The following is an 18,713-nucleotide window of genomic DNA, read 5'->3' on the forward strand; positions in this document are numbered from 1 at the left end:
AGAGCTGTGAAAGAAACCTGTAGTGACTCCTGCTTTATTTTCCCTCTCTTGTGGAAGAAAGTTGTAGTTTCTATTCAGTTTGGGTGAGATGTTGTGGATTGTCTACCACAAACTCAGTTGATTATCAAAACAGTGGAAGAGCCAGGCAGTTACATCTGTTGTCTGGGCATCCGCTGGCCTCCATTGTTACCTCTCATTGGTTCTTTTCCCAATGTATTAAGTAATGCTAACAGCAGCCACCAACATCACTAAAGTGGGTTATCCATCAACTTGCTGCTTGTGGGAGCTTGCTGTGCGGCAATTGGCTGCCACGTTTCCTACATCCTGACAATTTTCAAGAAATTTTCAAGACTTTTCAAGAAAACAAAATTTCATTGGCTGTGAAGCACTTTTGGAAAGCCCTGGGTTGTGTGAAAAGGACGGCAGAAATGTAAAATCTTGTGTTTTTTGGTTCCGAGGAATGCTGGAAATACTCAGCTGGTCGGCACAGTGGTTAGCACTGCTGCTTCACAGCGCCAGGGACCCGGTTTCAATACCAGCCTCGGGTGACTGTCTGTGTGGTGTTTGCACGTTCTCCCCGTGTCTGTGTGGGTTTCCTCCAGGTGCTCTGGTTTCCTCCCACAGTCCAAAGATGTGCAGGTTAGGTTGATTGGCCATACTAAATTGCCCCTTAGTGTCAGGGGATGAGCAAAGTAAATACGTGGGGTTATGAGGAAAGGGCATGGGTGGGATTGCTGTCAGTGCAGGATCAATGGACCGAATGGCCTCTTCATGCACTGTGGGGATTCTGTGAAGTGAGTCGGCATTTTGGAGAGAAACAGAACTAACGTTTCAGGTTTAGATGACCTTTCATCGACACCCTGATCCTCAGCAGGTTAACTCTTGTTTCTCTTCATAGATGCCACCTGACCAGCTAAATATTTCCAACATCTTTTATCCTTCCAGCAACTGCAGTATTTTTGTTTTTGTTTCTTTCTGTTCTCTCAGTCTTTCTGTGACAAAAGAAAGGCTTTAATTTATCTTTTGAAAACAGAGCTTCATTAATGTGGTGTTTGCAGGGTTTTATTTCTCCCCTACTGCGTTCACCTTTTGACTGTATACTGAGAAAAATATTTTTGAAGCTACAAAGGGGTGTTTTGGTGAATGCGCTGATCCTGGCTATCGTGCAGCTTTTGGGTAATGTGCTTCTGAAATCAAATCAAACGGTGTGCACGTATCCTTCACTGCAGACTAGCCTGATCTGCAGCTTCCTGCTGAGTTACCAAAGTTGAACATGAGCTGAAAGTCTCCTTGAGGAATAGATAATAAGCATTGCTTTTTAGTCCACAGGGATTCCCATCAAAGAGCACAAAGCTACTGAACAGAAAGCTTCAAAGCCTGCCAGAAATAAAGCAAATGATCAGTGACGTGTTTATTCAGAACCCCACATATCACTCAGTCAGAAAGCTGGTAATGGCCACGTTCATACTAGACGCACAGGGAAATGCCTTCATTCTGAATGAACTTGCTAATACTTCAACTCGTATAATATCAGCCCAAGAAATGTGACTTTACGGCTCATCCGGGTCCAATGTGACAGAATCAATGAGGCTTCAAATTTTACATCATTATCTGCCACAGAGCCCAGGACGTTGGTTGCATTATTTTAGATGGTTTTTTGACCTTAAAACTTAGGGGTGGCATGGTGGCACAGTGGTTAGCACTGCTGCTTCACCAGCGCCAGGGACCAGGGTTCAATTCCAGCCTCGGGTCACTGTCTGTGCACAGTTTGCACCTTCTCACCATGTCTACGTGGGTCTCCTCCGGGTGCTCCGGTTTCCTCCCACAGTCCCAATGCCATGCTGGTTAGGTGCTTTGGCCATGCTAAAATTCTCCCTCAGCGACTAGGGGATTTTCACAGTAACTTCATTGCACTATTAATGTAAGCCTACTTGTGGCTAATAAATAAACTTTAAACTTGTCTAGTGGTGCAAATGTGCAGCACATGTAATGGGTAAATCCAACATGATGGTACAGTGACAACAATGAAGGATTTTCCTCTGTGATGGACTATTTGTCAGATTCTTTCTTGCTGGCGAACACAGTAAAAACCCTGGCACTAGTGTCTAATTTGTCAAGCTGAGGAGAATGCCAGATATACACCTCTCAGGACAAGGCTTTGATTGATATATGAAGGTTGATTGCTGGATTTATCCTTGATGGAGATCCAACATGGAGATCACTTGGTATATTTGGAACCGATCGATGGGCTGAGCTACTCCATGCAATTTCAAGCCTCCCCCGTGGGTGACATTTTTGAACTCCTCTTTAAAGTATTAATTTTCCCACTAAGCCTCCATTGTTTAAAAACATGAGCCAGGTTTATAGAACCATAGAAAATTACAGCTCAGAAACAGGCCTTTTGGCCCTTCTTGTCTGTGCCGAACCATTTGCCTAGTCCCACTGACCTGCACTTGGACCATATCCCTCCACACCCCTCTCATCCATGAACCCGTCCAAGTTTTTCTTAAATGTTAAAAGTGACCCCGCATTTACCACTTTATCCGGCAGCTCATTCCACACTCCCACCACTCTCTGCGTGAAGAAGCCCCCCCTAATATTCCCTTTAAACTTTTCTCCTTTCACCCTTAACCCATGCCCTCTGGTTTTTTTCTCCCCTAGCCTCAGCGGAAAAAGCCTGCTTGCATTCACTCTATCTATACCCATCAAAATCTTATACACCTCTATCAAATCTCCCCTCAATCTTCTACGCTCCAGGGAATAAAGTCCCAACCTATTCAATCTCTCTCTGTAACTCAGCTTCTCAAGTCCCGGCAACATCCTTGTGAACCTTCTCTGCACTCTTTCAATCTTATTTACATCCTTCCTGTAACTAGGTGGCCAAAACTGTACACAATACTCCAAATTCGGCCTCACCAATGCCTTACCATAACACTCCAACTTTTATACTCGATACTCCGATTTATAAAGGCCAATGTACCAAAAGCACTCTTTACGACCCTATCCACCTGTGACGTCACTTTTAGGGAATTCTGTACCTGTATTCCCAGATCCCTCTGTTCAACTGCACTCTTCAGAGTCCTACCATTTACCCTGTACGTTCTTCTTTGGTTTGTCCTTCCAAAGTGCAATATCTCACACTTGTCCGCGTTAAACTCCATTTGCCATTTTTCAGCCCATTTTTCTAGTTGGTCCAAATCCCTCTGCAAGCTTTGAAAACCTTCCTCACTGTCCACTACACCTCCAATCTTTGTATCATCAGCAAACTTGCTGATCCAATTTACCACATTATCATCCAGATCATTGATATAGATGACAAACAACAATGGACCCAACACCGATCCCTGCGGCACACCACTAGTCACAGGCCTCCACTCAGAGAAGCAATCCTCCACAACCACTCTCTGGCTTCTTCCATTGAGCCAGTGTCTTATCCAATTTACTACCTCCCCATGTATACCTAGCGACTGAACCTTCCTAACTAACCTCCCATGCGGGACCTTGTCAAAGGCCTTGCTGAAATCCAGGTAGACAACATCCACCGCCTTCCCTTCATCCATTTTCCTGGTAACCTCCTCGAAAAACTCTAATAGATTGGTCAAACATGACCTACCACGCACAAAGCCATGTTGACTCTCCCTAATAAGTCCCTGTCTATCCAAATATTTGTAGATCCTATCCCTTATCACACCTTCCAATAACTTGCCCACCACCGACGTCAAACTTACTGGCCGATAATTTCCCGGATTTCTTTTGGAACCTTTTTTTTAAACAACGGAACAACATGAGCCACCCTCCAATCATCCGGCACCTCCCCCGTGAATACTGACATTTTAAATATGTCTGCCAGGGCCCCTGCAAGTTCAACACTAGCTTCCCTCAAGGTCCGTGGGAATACCCTGTCCGGTCCTGGGGATTTATCCACTCTTATTTGCCTCAAGACAGCGAGCACCTCCTCCCCTTTAATCTGTAAAGCTTCCATGGCCTCCCTACCAGTTTGCCCTTATGTGATGGCCACAAGGCCACAGTTCTGTACAGTGATAGATAAAGCTCCCAGGAGTTTAAGGCAGGATGCCAATTGATTATCAGAATTAAATTCCTGCTATATTTGATCTGTATTGCCCTTGAAATAATGAGCATATTTATTCGGTCACTGATGTATTCCTCATTTTCTACAAACAAGTAAATGGGGCAATGTTGTAGAATGATGCAGAACAGAAAAAGGCTATTTGGCCCGTCATGCCTGTGCTCGCTCTTAGGGTGAACTGTCTCCTAACCCTGCAATCTTTCCTCTTCAACTATTTACCCAGTTGTCTTTTGCAAATTACTATTGAATTTGCTTCCACCACCTTTCAAGGAAGCGAATTCACAGTAGCACAATGGTTAGCACTGCTGCCTCACCGCGCCAGGGACCCGGGTTCGATTCCGGGCTTGGGTCACTGTCTGTGTGGAGTTTGCACGTTCTGCCCATGTCTGTGTGGGTTTCCTCCAGATGCTTCGGTTTCCTCCCACAGTCTGAAAGATGTGCTGGTTAGGTGCATTGACCTGAACAGGCGCCGGACTGTGGCGACTAGGGGAATTTCACAGTAACTTCATTGCAGTGTTAATGTAAGCCTTACTTGTGACTAATAAACTTTACTTTAACCGCTGAGTAAAATATGTTCTTGCCTCCTGTAGTCCTTTTTTTTTTCATTCATTCATGGGATGTGGGTGTCGCTCCCCAATTGCCCTTGAACTGAGTGGCCTGCTCAGTCATTTGAGAATCAATCACATCGCTGTGGCTCTGGAGTCACATGTAGGCCAGACCAGGTAAGGACGGCAGACTTCCTTCCCTAAAGGACGTTAATGAACCAGATGGGTTTTTTACTACAATTTTTTCATGATTGTCAACATTTAATTTAAACTTTTATTGAATTCAAATTTCACCGTCTACTGTGGTCGGATTTGAACCCGGGTCCCCAGAGCATTACCCTGGGTCTCTGGATTACTACTAGTCTAGTGACAATACCACTATGCCACCATCTCCCCATTAGCCAGTTTTCCTGTATGCAGCAATATTGCTCATTGCATTTGAGTGTGTTTAGGGTGACGTCTTAAATTATGAGAATGAGGCTGAAGCGAATTGCCGTCGGACTTTCAACTTTCAGTGGTAGTGGCTGATTTTCTTGAGCATCATGACGGAGTGGGAATTTAGTCGAAGTGTGTGATCATACTGTTCCAGAATGCACACAATGCCAGTGTTGGCAAATCTAGGTCAGAGGCATTCTGGAACCCAAAGTGCACCACAAGAACATTGCTGCTTTGCAGTACAAATGGTGGCAAGGTTGATGATGATTATTAAATGTGCCTAGCATTAGAAATAAAGTTGGAGATCTAGAGTCACTAATGAGATATGATGTTGTAAATTTAGTTTCATTTGTAATTGGGCAGCACGGTGGCACAGTGGTTAGCACTGCTGTCTCACAGCGCCAGGGACCTGTGTTCAATTCCCGGCTTGGGTCACTGTCTGTGTGGAGTTTGCACTCTGTCCCCGTGTCTGCATGTGGACATGGAGAGAAAGTGGGAATGTGGCATTGAGATAGAGGATCAGCCATGATTATATTATGGCTCGAAGGACTAAATGGCCCTTGTTTCTATGTAAGCAAAGAGGCTTTGACTAAATTACACACACACACACGAAATTACTGAGGCTGGTATCTGGTATTTAGTCATGTGTGAGCTTGTAGATTAGCTAACCAAGCACAATCTAGCTATTACACCTGAGATTGTTGTGCTCTGTATAACTCAGTTGCACACTGCAATATCTATTCCAGGGCTCTATTTGAAGAAGAGCGGGGAAGTTCTCTGTGGCCACAATTTATCTTTAAAGCAACATCTCAACAACAGTTGAACTGGTTATTATCTCATTGCTCTTCATGAGACCTTGCTGTGTGCAAATTAGTCATCGTAATTGCTAAACATTACCACAGTGACTACACTTTTATAAATTTCCTTTCACTTTGAAGGGCTTAGGAATGTCTCAAGGCCATAAAAGGCACTGTAGAAAGGTTACTAAGTTATTTATTATGAATAAATTGTGGCATAGCCTATGTTGAGGTAAACACTACTACAGTAGCATCGTGGTTATGTTGCTGGACTTATGAAACACGAGTTCAAATCCCACCACAGCAGCTGGGAAACTTAAACTCCATCAATAAAAAATAAAATCTGACATTAAAAAGCCTGTAATAGTAATGGTGACCATGAAACTACAGACTGTTGTAAAAACCCATGTGGTTTGCCAATGTCCTTTAGGGAAGGAAATCTGGCAACCGTATGTACAGAAAAGAAAGGCTTGCATTCCTAATATCAACGGTGCTTTACAACCAATGAAATATTTTTGAATTGTAAGCACTCTCATAATGTGGGAAACACGAAAGCCAATTTGTACACAGCAAGCTCCCACGAACACTCGTGAGACTCCAGATCCACAGTGATGTGGTTGACTCCTAAGTGACCTCTGAAATGGCCTAGTAAGCCACTCGACGGTATTCAAAAAGATGCCTCACCACCACCTTCCCAAGGGCAATTACAGATGGACAGTAAATGTTGGCTTTGCCAGTGACACCCACAGCCTGTGAATGAACTCTTTAAAATAAATCTGGTCTTGAGGATCAGCTGAGAGATTAGCCATTCTGTCTTACAGCTTACAGTTTCCGGCACTGTAAAAGCACCCGGGATAGCCTTTGATGTGTACGAGGCATCAGTAACCTCACACATTCCGAGGAGTCTTTGATTTTAAATTATGTCACCAGCCAGGTAACAAGGTGATGAAGTAATGGCCAAAAGCACATTCCTCTGTCGACTGTGATGATTACTGATCCAAGTGCACAAAGCCAGAGAGTGTAGACAAACTGGAGAGAGCAATAACCTTCTGAAACAATCTCTTACTGTCCTTAAAAGCAAATTAGTGCGGATGCTGGAATCTGAAACAAAAACAGAATGCTGGAAAATTTCAGCAGGACCCAAACCTTCCTGGTGCTTCCCATTTCAACACATCACCGTGCTCTCCTGCCCACATGTCCGTCCTTGGCCTTTTGCAGTGTTCCAGTGAAGCCCAATAGAAATCATAGAGTGCAGGAAGAGGCCATTCGGCCCATCGAATCTGCACCGACCACAATCCCACCCAGGCCCTACCCCCAAATCCCTACATATTTTACCCACTAATCCCTCTAACCTACACATCTCAGGACACTAAGGGGCAATTTTAGTATGGCCAATCAACCTAACCTGCACATCTTTGGACTGTGGGAGGAAACCGGAGCACCCGGAGGAAACCCACGCAGACACAACGAGAATGTGCAAACTCCACACAGACAGTGACCCGAGCTGGGAATTGAACCCAGGTCCCTGGAGCTGTGAAGCAGCAGTGCTAACCACTGTGCTACCGTGCCGCCCAAACTGGATGAACAGCACCTCATCTTCTGATTGAGCACTTTACAGCCTTCCGGACTGAACTTTGAGTTCAACATCTTCAGAGCAAGAACTCTCTCCTCCACCTTCACCCCATTTCCATTCATTTTATTTACTTTATTTTCGTTTCCATCAGTTTTATTTCATTTTTTAAAAATCTCACTTTCTATCTTCCCCCCACCCCCCATGGTCTCCCCTCGCCCCACTCTGCTCGGGCCATCTGTTACATGTCTCAGGTTATAATGTGGAGATATCGGCGTTAGACTGGGATGAGCACGGTAAGAAGTCACACAACACCAGGTTAAAGTCCAACAGGTTTATTTGGAATCATGAGCTTTCGGAGCACTGCTCCTTCATCAGGTGAGTTAAACAAACTCGGCAGTTAATAACTTTCCTGGCTTGAGACAATTCACACCTCTTTAACCTGTGATGATCCCTCTCTCCACTCACACTATCTGTGCCTGTAAAGATTTGATTACCTGTAAAGACTTGCATTTCAACCATTATCTTGCAATTGTGTCTCTGTCTATATATGCCGTGTTTGTGAACCTACCTCTCCACTCACCTGATGAAGGAGCAACGCTCCGAAAGCTCATGATTCCAAATAAACCTGTTGGACTTTAACCTGGTGTTGTGAGACTTCTTACATGTCTCAGGTTGTCCTTTGACACTCTGCTTACCTTTGTTCTGCCATTTACACATTCTGATTTCTTAATGTGCCGCTATTAGCACCCTTCTTAGCCATGATCACCACCATTTACATTCCCTTTATCTTTTGACTATGACATTTTTGTAACTTCCCCCTCCCCCCTTACCCTAACAGTATACCGATCACCCTATTATCTATTGTCTCCAGCTCTGACGAAGGGTCGTCCAGCCTCAAAACGTTGGCTGTATTCTCTCTCCACAAATGCTGTCAGACCTGTTGAGATTTTCCAGCATTTTCTGTTTTTGTTTCTTACTGTCCTTATCTTTACCTTGCTTCAATCTTTCCCTGTCTCCCTTTGTGTCGTTCTCTTTTCCCTCCGACACTTCCTGAATTCTGTGCACTTCCATCCCGTTCCCAGCACACACTGCCTGTCCAGGATCCTGCTGTCAAATCACAGCACCAACTGGTTGAAAATGGATTTCAACTGAGGATAGATAGCCTGAGGTTAAACATCTGGCGAAGGAATGGCCTTCTCTCACCGGGCTGTAATCAGTATGCTTGTCACGTCGCTAAACTTGCATAGTAAATATAACAGCCTCTCTCATCTCATCACAGCTCACAGCCCCCATTTCAATGGGACAATGCCAGACCCCGCACCCTCCCCACTATCCACACACAAGGCAGAATTGAATCCTCTCCCATGTGGTGAGTTTGATGACGGGGTGTGGCGAGGTGGCATTTAACTAGGGTTAGGGTGGGTGGTAAGTGGTGACCCCATTATCTTTCCACCCTGCCCTTTGATACTGCCCTGCTTAAGTCCATGGCCCACCTGATGGTGGGCAGAGGAGTTGCCGTGTAGGGAGCTCAAGGAACAAACTTTGGCATGCTTGCTGGCGAGCTCTGGGGGTGGGTGAGGTCCCTCGCTCGAAGGCGCTGGGTCCCTCATTCGACCGCCCTTAGTGCCTGATCAAGGGACCCAGCATTGGGAAGGAGTCACTGAGATCCAACCCCGACCCACTCCTTGCTGCCGCTCCCCCTCCCTCATATCCCTCCCTCCTGCCATCACTCACCTGTGCCTGGTTCCATGGTGATCCTAGGCCTTGACTCTGGTGGAGCACTAACCACTGACTCTCCCAGTGGCGGTGTTTGAACAATGAAGAGCTGCTGCCCTCTGGCAGCCAGTTCCCCTTGGCCGAGACTTCTCCCCTCAGGGTCCTTAATCCTGAGAGAGAGGTGAGGACGGGTTGGGGGTGTGTTCAGGGCATCAGGCAGGGAGGCACAAATGCTTTTGGGGAGGGGAAGGGGGAGGTTTTATCAGATTGCACAGGGCAACGCCCCCCCCCTCCCCCAATGTATGTAACCGCCCCCCCCCCCCTCACCTTTACACCAATATGGATGAGATAAAGGCCTTCTCAATCTTGCCTGTCTGCTATTGCCCAGCATAATTTGACAGTGGAGGTGAATGGAGGGCCTTAAATGTGTGATTTATAATGGGGAGCAAAGAAATGCCTGACCAACTAAATAAATACCTTGGTTCTGTCTTCATAGAGGAGGACACAAATAACGTATCAGAAATGTTTCAGAACACAGTTTAGTGAGAGGGAGGAACTGAAGGAAATCGGTATTAGTAGAGAAGTGATGTTGGGGAAATTGATGGAATAAATCCCCCACAATGCAGAGATGATTCAGTGATTTGGACAAGTTGAGTGAGAGGGTAAATGAACGGCAGATGCAGTATAATTATTTTGTAGCAAAAACAGGAAAGCAGATTACTTGAATGGCTATAAATTAAAAGGGAAATATGCACTGAGACTTGGGTGTCCTCGTACACCAGTTGTTGGAGGTAAGCATGCAGATACAGCAGGTGATAAAGAAGGCAGATAATATGCAAGTCTTCATAGCAAAAGGATTCAAGTACAGGAGCAGGGATGTTTTGCTGCAATTATACAGGGCCTTGGTGAGGCCACACCTGGAATATTCTGTGCAGTTTTGGTCTCCTTATCTGAGAAAGGATGTTTTTGCTAGGGCCACCCCATACTGTTTGAGAACTAGATTTAAAATAGAGGGAGTGCAGCAAAGGTTGACCAGACTGAGTCCTTGGTTGGCGGGACTGACATAGAGGAGGGATTGAGTCAGTTAGGATTGTATTCAATGGAGTTCAGAAGAAGGAGGGGAGATCTCATAGAAAGCCAAAATATTCTAACAAGACTAGGGTGGCACAGCGGTTAGCACTGCTGCCTCTCAGTGCCAGGGACCCGAGTTCAATTCCGGCCTCAGGTGACTGTCTGTGTGGAGTTTGCATGTTCTCCCCGTGTCTGCATGGGTTTCCTTCAGGTGTTCCAGTTTCCTCCCATAGTCCAAAGATGTGAGGGTTAGGTTGATTGGCCATGATGAATTGCCCCTTAGTGTCAGAGGGATTAACAGAGTTACCACACCCCCCCACAGCAGCTAGCCTCCTCCCCCTGCCTGATAATTGCTCCCTTTGCCCCTCACTCTGCAGCTCTGTGGGCCAGATAGAAAGACTCAGTAGGCTGAGCTGTGGCCCACGGGCCAGATCGGGTGGCCTGATAGGGATAGGGTCTGGGTGTGATTGTTGTCGGTGCAGGCTTGATGGGCCGAATGGCTGGCTTCTGCACTGTAAGAATTCTATGATTCTAAGCCTAGACATGGTAGGTGCGGGAAGGATATTCCCGATGGTGGGGGAGTCCAAAACGCACAGTTTAAGGTTAAGGGGTAAACCTTTTAGGACTGGGAGGAGGAGAAATTTTTTCACCCAGTGAGTGATAAGCATGTGGAGTTCGCTACCACAGAAAGCAGCTGAGGCCAAAACATTTTATGTTTTCAATAAGGAGTTGGATATAGCTCTTGGGGCGAAGGGGATCATAGGATTATGGGTTGAATCTCTACCTGTATGAACTCAATTGCTTCAGAGCAGGCTGGTCCAATCTTCCCATGCAAGGAGCCACATTTCAATTCTTTTCTCTGTTCAGGGCCGGATGAGCGAATTCTGAAACGATAAGGTTTGACGCAACATTAAAGCTGAATTTCAATAAAATATAGAGGTATGAAGAAACAACTAAGTGAGCAAAAATAAAGCAATGTAAAGCAATAAATTTCTCATTCAAAATAATGACTAATTAATAAATATGAGAGCGCGAGGGGGTCAAATTGTGTTTTCCAAGCTCTCTCTCAGGGTAATTATTCACTTACCCTGACCCACTGTGTGGGTTGGTGTGAATTTTGTTGGCGTATGGGAGGGGTGAGTGTGAACCCTGGAGTGAACCACACTCACTCTCATTCTTGCTCACATGCACACTTGCACGCACACACATGCGCAGGCACAGGCGCGCACACGCACACTCCCTCTCACCACACTCCCCATCCCTGCAGCAGCTCATGTGTCACCCCACTCACCCCTACCACACCTCCCACAGCAGCCAGCCTCCTCCCCCGCCTGATAATTGCTCCCTTTGCCACCCCCCCCACACTCTGCAGCTAACACCCCCACCCCCCCACCCCACCAAGCTAAGCAACCTTCCTGTACCTGGCTACTACACCTTTCCTCACCCACCTCCCTTCCCAGCAGACTCAGCACTGTCGTTGCACCATATTTCCAGGCCTCAGAGTAAAGAAAGCTGCTCCTCCAATCAGAGACTGCATTGGGAGTGAGAGATATTTTGGAGGGGAAGTCATACATCAGCAGACATCAACTTTTAAGGGAGAGCATTGCTGCTGATTGGCTCACTACTGATCCTACAACAGCAAACGAGGGAAAGAAGCGGCTTGTGACTGAAGGGGTGGTCCTTTGAAAAATCTTCAAATTTACTTGCTGACACTTTGAATACGGGCCTGTGGGCCAGATAGAGAGACCCAATAGGCTGAGCTCTGGCCCACAGGCCAGATAGAGAGGCCTGGTGGGCTGAGCTGAGGCCCACGGGCTGTGTGTTGACCAGCCTGATTTCAAAACTTTTAAAGTCTTACATTTTTGATTTTATTTTCATTTCCTGTCTTTTTTTTCTCTTAATACAATCTTCCCCTGCGTCCATTCAATTCTCTCTCTCTCTCTCTTTCTCTCTCTCCCCCCCCCCCCTTATTTGACTCCAATTCACCCGCTTTGTTCCTGCATCCAGTTCGTGGCTTGATGCTCTGGTACCACAGAAACTGGTACAGAAATATCAGACTCATTAAGGAAATTTGAACAGAGTATGATCCCATGGCCCTTTGGCAGAAAGGAATAAAATGGTGATTGAGAGCAGAAAAGGAGGAAGGCCACCCCATACTGTTTAAGAACTAGATTTAAAACAATGGGTTAGTTTTAAAAAATGATGCTCTTTCTTCATTCTGCATACTCAGATCTACTAATCAAAGCCACTTCATTTCATTTAGGCATAAATTATGCATAAAATGGTTGGAACGCGCTGTTTTACAGGGTTCTGTAACTGCATAATTAATGCAGCATTTTACAGAGGTACATAAATGAACAGGGATCCAACACTGCCACATGAAAGCTTCTCTATGTCACAAGACAGTGTTTCACAGAGAGTTAACATCTGTGTCTGTAACAAAGCTGCAATGTGCTGCAGGACTTTGGTTAATGCCATAACCTCCGCGATAAAGCAGAACGTCAGCCAAACTGGGCCTTGAATGCACCTTTTATTTCATAATTTAATCGCCGCAAAATTAAAACTGTGTCAACAGATAAGAAAGACCGTTGGATTATAGAACCTGTATCTGTTTTATGCCTGTAAGGCAAATTTTCAATAAGTGTATCTCAAAGGACGTAAACTTGTGTTTCTACAGCTCATTAATAAGATACGTTTTGGTGACATTGTGGATTTTATCCAAAGGAATCCTGCTCTGCTATGCTGAATCTGCTTTGCTGAAAGTGCTGACTGTATTAACTCCCATTTCTGCAAATGTGCTCCTTTGACATAAAGTACAGAGAAGGATAGCACAAAGGATTCCATGCATGAAGTTGGTGTTGGATACGGCCCAGTGCTGGACTGCGTGCATTCACCAGTCCATAGGTCGCAGCTTTGAATTTCGAGCTCGCATCCTGAAACGGCCAGGTGTTAGCGGTTCCCAGCCACATTCGAGCTTTGATGGTGGAGTCAAGCTGGCCTGTGGCAGAGGTTTGCCTGTGCCAGCAGCTCAGGGTGTCAACCACGCTGTATTTTCCCGTGGGAGTCACTTCGCCTAACTTGAATGAGGGGTGAAAGGTGAGGAAGAAAGTCCAGGAGAACTAATTCTTTTATGGATTCTGCTGCTGAAGATTCAATAGTTAGCAAACTTTGCTGAATGCAACATGACGAATGGACCATAGGTCCATATGTTCCAATAGGACTGATGTTTTTATAGAGGTAATGTCGTATCCCTCGACTCCCGTGCGCTGATGTGCAGTATTTGTATATATTTTAAAGTTTATTTATCAGTGTCACAAATAGGCTTACATTAACACTGAAATGAAGTTACTGTGAAAATCCCCTAGTTGCCACACTCCGGTGCCTGTTGCGGCACACTGAGGGAGAATTTAGCATGGCCAATCCACCTAACTAGCATGTCTTTCAGACTGTGGGAGGAAACCGGAGCACCTGGAGGAAATCCAGGCAGACACAGGGAGAACGTGCAGACTCCGCACAGATAGTGACCCAAGCCGGGAATAAATATAAGCTTCTGCACTAATTGTAAAGGAAATATGAATGGGCGACTGAGACAGGAAAAGCTGCCCACAGAACTTGTGGTAATTTGTACCATTATTGTTTTGATCACTTATTAAATATGCCTAATTTGCAGGCACACCTTTTGATTTGATTTATTATTGTCACAATTATTAGTATACAGTGAAAAGTATTGTTTCTTGCGCCCTATACAGACAAAGCATACCGTACATAGAGAAGAAAAGGAGAGGATGCAGAATGTAGTGTTACAGTCATAGCTAAGGTATAGAGAAAGATCAACTTAATATAAGATAGGTCCATTCAAAAGTCTGATGGCAGCAGGGAAGAGGTTATTCTTGAGTTGGTTGGTATGTGCCCTCAGACTTCTGTATCTTTTTCCCGATGGAAGAAGGTGTAAGAGAGCATGTCTGGGGTGGGCGGGGTCCTTGATTATGCTGGCTGCTTTGCCGAGACAGCGGGAAGTGTAGACAGAGTCAATGGATGGAAGGCTGGTTTGCGTGATTCTTGAAGGTAGTAGCTGAAGTACTGAAAACAGCTGCTGAGGCATCTGATGCCAAGTAGCATTGCTATGGAGAGAATCTGGTTAGGCCGGGGTTGTTTTCCTTAGGGCAGAGAAGGCTGAGGGGGGAACCTCATCAAGGTGTACAAAATTATGAGGGATAGGCTAGATAGGAAGGAACTTTTTCCCTTATTAGCAGGGTCATAACCAGGGAGGCATAGAATTAAGGTAAAGGGCAAAAGATTTAGAGGGAATTTGAGGAAAAAGTTTTTCACCCAGAGGATGATGGGAATCTGGAACTCACTGCCTGAAAGGGTGGCAGGGGCGGGAACCTTCATAGTATTTAAGAAGCATTTAGATGAAATGCCATAGCATCCAAGGGCTACGGACCAAGTGCCGGAAAATGGGATTAGAAAAGTTAGGTGTTTGATGGCTGGTGCAGATGTAAAACTCTCTGACTGTTTTCCCAAGAGTCATTCACCCAGTGTTGGTATGATGGACTTGGCAATTCTGTACAGAAATAATTTCTACTTACATAGTGCCTTCCACAACATCAGGGCATTGCCAAAATGCTTTGTGGCCAATGAATTATTTTTGAAGTGCAGTTACTGTTTTCATTGCGGCCAATTTGCGCACAGCAAGGTTCCACAATGGAATAACTAACACTGCAATAATAAGTGTTTTAGGACACATGTAGTTAAATAGAATGAGTCTGTTTTCTGTTGTAATCCCCTCCCAAAAGAAAGTGTCCTGTCTGCATTGGCGGTTTCCCCAAATGATGAGTTTTATACATTTTGAAAAACCACCTAAAGAAAGCAATAAAATATTTAAATAAAAGCAAGATACTGCGGTTGCTGGAGTCTGAAATAAAAACATAAAATGCTGGAAAATCTCAGTAGGTATGACAGCATCTGTGGAGAGAGAACGGAGTCATCCAGACTCGAAACGTTGGCTCTATTCCCTCTCCACAGATGCTGTCAGATCTGCTGAGATTTTCCAGCATTTTCTGTTTTGTGTCTCATTTTGACATTGGTGTATTATCGCTTGGGACCTACTTTGAAATGCTTTTTAAACGGTGTGCGTTTGGCTCGCTACGTTTCACAGGTGCAGTTTGTCTCTACATGCCTCCTCAATTACCAGCAAAATTCCAACTTGCTCTGAGCTGTCAACTTAAAAGCAACTTTCCAATTGTTTGGATAGTTTCTTACACCTGGGAAGGTGACCTGCCAACTGAACTGAAACCCACAGATATTCAGGGAATGCCTTCACCTGATCAAGCTCCAGCTGTATTGGGGCCATTGCTACTACATGCCCCATAAGGATCAGGCCCTTGAACTTGGTGAAATTGTTGTAAAGCTCAAACAGGCAGAGCTACACAGTGCTGCCAACCCAGGATTAAGTCTACAGATTGCAATGGGACGGGTTTACAGCAGTGGACTTGGCTCATTGGTGCAGGAGAGCGATTCTCACTTGGTGTTGGAAATAGATGAATTTGCAAGAGGACCGGGGTTGAAATCCTGAACAAGCCCTTCGGGGTGGCACAGTGGTTAGCACTGCTGCCTCACAGCGTCAGGGACCCGGGTTCGATTCCCAGCTCGGATCACTGTGTGGAGTTTGGACATTCTCCCTGTGTCTGCGTGGGTTTTCTCTGGGTGCTCCGGTTTCCTCCCATAGTCTAATGATGTGCGGGTTAGGTTGATTGGCCATGCTAAATTGCCCCTTAGTGTCAGGAGGATTAGCAGGATATATGAAGGTTACAGGAATAGGGCCTGAGTGGCATTGTGGTCGGTACAGACTCGATGGGCCAAATGGCCTCCTTCTGTACTGTAGGGATTCTATAATTCTATGATTCAGTGGTGGGCAACCTTTGGCACTGGGGCCACAAGTGGCCCATCTGGGTTCTGAGTGTGTCCAATGAGACATTTTGTTGACTGTTGCCCACAAGCAGATTTGCCACATTCCGCTGGTTTCCATCTGCATAATTTTTTTTCCAATCAGTATAACTGAAGTAATACACAGATCAAATAGGGGCAAGTGATGTGAGATACTTACTGATTGCTCACGGCACTGACTGTGAGAGACAGGTGCTTCCTCTGCGTCCAAAGTGTAAATATTTATTTTGTTTTCACCATTTGAAATTGATGACAGTTCTATTAATATATAAATAATTAAGCATTTTCTATAACTCATTATGAAATATTCACCGTGTATTAAATGTATTTAATCTTCTTCATGGGGTCATGGTTCGCGAACAAACCCGATTTCAATCTTGCAGCCCACTGAGATGAGGGAGGGCCTCTCATGCAGCCCACTCACTAGCCTAGGTTGCCCGTCACTGGTTTACAGAGTGTAATACAGCCTGTAACATGTCAATAACATATGTAGGAGTGTATTATGTGTCTAGGAGCATGTGACATTCAGGAAAACATTTCTGTCTGTAACACTACAATAGCAAATGACCAGCAACCATTTACAACCATACAGAAGACAGGTAGAGATTTTTCAGTCAACATTATCTAATGCCACTAATAACCTATTCGTCTTAAGCAGGATCTTGGAAAACTTCATCCGAAAATCTCGGCTAATGGTCCTGGCTGGATGATAATGTTATCATCCAAACTCTAATAAATTGTAATCTGCACATGTGCTAAATTTTAGCATGTTTATTTACTCATTAACTTCATAAGCTATAGGAGCAGAATTAGGCCATTCGGCCCATCAAGTCTTCTCCGCCATTGAATCATGGCTGATACGTTTCTCAACCCCATTCTCTCGCCTTTTCCCCATAACCTTTGATCCCCTTACCAATCAAGAACCTGCCTATCCCTGTCTTAAATACACTAAATGACCAGGCCTCCACAGCCTTCTGTGGTAATGAATTCCACAGATTCACCACCCTCTGGCTGAAGAAATTTCTCCTCATCGCGGTTCTAAAGGGTCATCCCTTTACTCTGAGGCTGTGCCCTCGGATCCTAGTCGCTCCTACTAATAGAAATGAAATTAAATTAAGATCTTGTCTGCACTATTTTAATGAAGTTGTTAATCTATTTAAGATTGGCAAGTTATTTTAAGCAATCTGTTTTAAACAGGCTGTTAAAATCATGATTTCATGAAAATCTGTTACCCAATACATTAAAAATAGCACATAATGGAATTTCAATCCCTTACATTATTGAGGAGGAGTTTAAAACAAAGGTTTTAGTGCAATGTTTATTGTATCCATTGTTCCCTTCTCTTTTCCATTACATCTTTTAAGTTTTGTTTTTATTGATTGTAGCCACTCATTTTTGATCTGCTAATAACTGTAGCTGTGTGTGTTTTACTTGGCTTTGGGGAAAAAAGACAGGCTCAAGTTTTTCACAACCACCTGATGTCTCAAAGCACTTGACAGCTGATGAAGTATGTAGGAGCCACAGCAGCTAATTGGTGCACAGCAAGCTCCGACAAACAGCAATGTGATAATGTTTTAAGTTTATGTATTAGTGTCACAAGTAGGCTTACGTTAACACTGCAATGAAGTTACTGTGAAAATCCCCGAGTCACCACACTCCGGCGCCTATTCGGGTACACTGAGGGAGAATTTAGCATGGCCACTGCACCTAATGAGCAGGTCTTTTGGACTGTGGGAGGAAACCGGAGCAGCCGGAGCAAACCCAAGCAGACATGGGGAAAACATGCAGACTCCGCACAGACAGCGACCTAAGCCGGGAATCGAATCCAGTTCCCTGGTGCTGTGATGCATGATGTGGAGATGCCGGTATTGGACTGGACCCAGTCCAACGCCGGCATCTCCACATCATGGCTACCATCGACATGCTAACTGCCGGCTCCAAGTGGAGAGGATCTCCAAGAAGATCGCGCATATCGACACAGACATCAAGTTTCTAATTACTGTGCTGTGAGGCAGCAGTGCTAACCACTGCGGCACCTTATGACCAAATAATTGTTTTTTGTGATGTTGGTTGAGGGGTAAATATTGGCCGGGACATCAGGGATCATTCTCCTGCTATTTTTTGCAAGGGCCATGAGAATTTTATTTACCTCCACCAGAGCAGGCAGGCGGGACTCCAGTTCAACATCTTAGTCAAAAGATGGAACCTCCAACAATGCAGCACACAGTCAGTACTGCACTGAACAGCCTTGATGTTTGTGATCAAGTCCTGGAGTGCAACTGGAACTCGGAACCTTTTGAATCTGATGCAAAGGTGCAACTCACTGAGCATTCCACTTTTATTCCCTGTGTGCTGTAAGGACCATTATAATGTCATCCCTGTTCCCAATCCTGTGAGCAGAAATGTTTTAGTATGCGAAGAGCATTCACATGGTTTTTACGTGGTGCAAGGCATTTGGGAGTTAGGAAAGCTGAATGATTGACTCAAAATAATGAGGAGGGCTCTCAGGTTTCACATTGGTCCCACTAATCTTCCCCTAAAAT

General features: G+C 45.0%; 1 protein-coding gene across 2 annotated transcripts in view; it reads left to right on the forward strand.

Moving 5' to 3' along the window:
• The window catches only part of dgkza (diacylglycerol kinase, zeta a), a 515,809-nt gene that overhangs the window by 460,519 nt on the left and 36,577 nt on the right, over positions 1 to 18,713 (forward strand). The gene's annotated exons all lie outside the window — the stretch shown is intronic.

This window comes from Mustelus asterias, chromosome 9 (assembly GCF_964213995.1).
Source record: "Mustelus asterias chromosome 9, sMusAst1.hap1.1, whole genome shotgun sequence".
Classification (NCBI taxonomy): domain Eukaryota; kingdom Metazoa; phylum Chordata; class Chondrichthyes; order Carcharhiniformes; family Triakidae; genus Mustelus; species Mustelus asterias.